The sequence below is a fragment of the Egretta garzetta genome, unplaced genomic scaffold (genome assembly GCF_000687185.1).
Source record: "Egretta garzetta isolate BGI_Z169 unplaced genomic scaffold, ASM68718v1 scaffold172, whole genome shotgun sequence".
NCBI lineage: Eukaryota > Metazoa > Chordata > Aves > Pelecaniformes > Ardeidae > Egretta > Egretta garzetta.
The window spans coordinates 751,194-753,858 of NW_009258951.1; the positions used below are offsets into that span (position 1 = coordinate 751,194).

Consider the following 2,665-nt stretch of genomic DNA (forward strand, 5'->3'; position numbering starts at 1 on the left):
CAAGGTTGGTGAGTAGGAGTGTGTGGATTGGGATCTGGAGTGAAGGACTGGAATTCAGGAGTTCCTGTGCCTGGAGATGATGCAGTTGTCTGAGGATGCCCAAGGCATTTTGCAGCCTAGAAGGCACTTCTGTGATCTTTCCAAATGGGAAAATCTCTTGCCATCTGCTGTGCTAGGTTCTAAAGCCAGGTTGCACAGTAGAGTTAGTAAAACCATGTGTTTCCCCCTTCTGTAGAACAGGGGATAAGTGCTCATTTCCCCCTGCGGGGGTTGGCTAACAGTGGATATGTGTGGGCCAGTGAAATGCTGTCTGGATCACCACATCTTAGATGTGATCTGTCTTCTGTGTGTCCCCAGCTTAGCAGACATGTTTTAGCAAAGTGTCTTGTTTCTTTATTATTTTTTTTTTTTTGTATGAAAACAAAGCAGCAGAGGTGCCTGGCTCCTCCTGCTGCACCAGTGACACTTTGTTTTGCTCTGGGGGCACTGACCGCACCAGCTGCTTTAAGGAGGATGCAAGTTCCTAAGTTCTGCTCCAGTGTGAAAAGGAGCGAATGGTATTTCCTTCAACAACACATGCTTTGTGTTTCCACATGATTTCAGTTATACAAGCTTGCTTACCAAAGCAGCAGAGGTGCCTGGCTCCTCCTGCTGCACCGGTGACACTTTGTTTTGCTCTGGGGGCACTGACCGCACCAGCTGCTTTAAGGAGGATGCAAGTTCCTAAGTTCTGCTCCAGTGTGAAAAGGAGCGAATGGTATTTCCTTCAACAACACATGCTTTGTGTTTCCACATGATTTCAGTTATACAAGCTTGCTTACTTCATGTCCTTTTATTTATTTGAAAACTTCCCTCAGACAGCAGGGAAAGTGCTGCAAACCCACTGTAACGTTCAGCAGCCGTAGAGCAACTTAGAGCAACTTGGCATGCAGCAGGGAACGAGCATGCCTCTGGCACTTTGTTGCCAGCACAGATGACGTGTGGCAGCAATAAGGGCTTTAAGAACAGCTTTCTTGGAAGTGCCACTGTGCTGTGCTCTGCCCTGCTCTCAAAGAACAGAGTGAAAAAGGCACAGAATCGGCTTGTGTTCATAGGTGGGTTATTTGTTGGTTGTGCTGACCTTGCCTCTGCCCCTTCAGGAGGAGCATGGAGTAAGTCCTTTGTGGGGGGAAATGCACTGGAGCTGCCCACTCAGGATACTTACATGGCCGTTCCATGGTGCCACAATTGTCAGTGAGGGGACAGCGTTGGATGCTGGAGACCAGGGATACCGCCTCTTAAAAACTGATGTTCAGGCAGGACGATCTTGTGCACTCACACTATCAGTTGCCAGGATTGTGCATAAATGTGCTTGTTTTCTGACATTGCAAACTCAGTCTTGTAAATGTTGGGGAAATAGTTGGTATCTGAATTTTCTGTATCTGCCAATATTTAATTCAGGGAGCAAATAAAAACTATCCTGGTATTACTGGCTTGTTTGCTTTGTTTGACTTGGAATTGTCTGTCTCCAGTTGTGGCACATGCCTGAGCAGGGCTTAATGGGTCAGCTAAATCGCTACTTTTTCCTCAAGAGAATTTAAGCACAATAGGCAGGTAGGAATTCAGCACACCATTGAATCGGTATAAATGTTCAGTGATAACTCATTACCTCACTGTTTAGAAGGAGAGAACAGTTTATTAAAACTTCTGAACTTAGAATCCTGAAATGGGTGAGGTTTGCTTTTGCATGCAGTTATGTTGCAAAGATGAACCTTAAATCCTGTGCAACCTGTTACCCTTTGCCATGATGAGAATTGGTGGGAATGCTGGCTGTTGGGTACTGCATCGTGCCCTCCTGATGTTGGGCGGTAGGAACTGGCAGAGAGGGGGAAGGATAGCTACAGAGCTCTTAGTAAAAACGTTTACAAACCAGCTGCAAGACTTGGCAATTCTAAAATCTCCTTGGGCATCTGCAGTATTTTTTTTTTTCCTTTTACAATGTAAAGATGGCTTAAAAAATAGGTTTAACGTGTAGTTCTGTAAATGGTTCAGTTTTGCCAGAGGGTCTTGATTCTTTGTGCCAAGTAACAATTCCACTTCTGTTTTTTCCACATTCCTTCCTCCTTTGCTCCATAGTAGACAACTTCTTCATGGTGTGAGCTGCTTTCTTACCCAGGGGTTAAGATCCAAGGGGAGAATGTTGCTGTATGGCCAAATATCCTTCAGCCCTAGGTGGTGTGTGCGGAGGGGTGGTTTTACAGGTGCCGAGAACAGAGTAGCAAAAAGGAGACAAAGTAGGACACTTGATAGTCTCCAAGGTGGGGTTCTGGCATAGCGCAGCATCCTTATGGGCTGTGTATGCTTTTTTAAAGGAGCATTAATTGCATTGCTTAAGTATAGGGTGGGCTTGTTGCTGTCTGTTGCTTTCAGTCAAGACTGATGTTTGGTTGGAAGATTGGAAATGCCTTTGAGAGCAACCTTGATTGCGTGATCGTTGCTATCCATCTTTTTGAGCAATGCAAGCAGTATTTTTATTTTTTTCTAAGGCCATAGTAGTCAACTTGTCTGACTTCCCAGCTGACATGGATGGATGGATGAACATCACCTGGTGTTCCTGTATCAAACCCATAGCTTCAGTTAACAATAGTGCGCCCTTTAGAAAAAGAGAATAGTTTTGTGTTGCTTA

The 2,665-nt window shown here is 45.0% G+C and overlaps 1 long non-coding RNA gene across 1 annotated transcript; it reads left to right on the forward strand.

Annotated features, from left to right (window-relative positions):
* Positions 1 to 6: 6 nt before the first annotated feature.
* LOC118451826 lies at positions 7 to 1,468 on the forward strand. Its single transcript, XR_004841393.1, has 2 exons — positions 7 to 434; positions 635 to 1,468. It is a non-coding gene; the product is annotated as an uncharacterized LOC118451826 (long non-coding RNA).
* Positions 1,469 to 2,665: the final 1,197 nt, after the last annotated feature.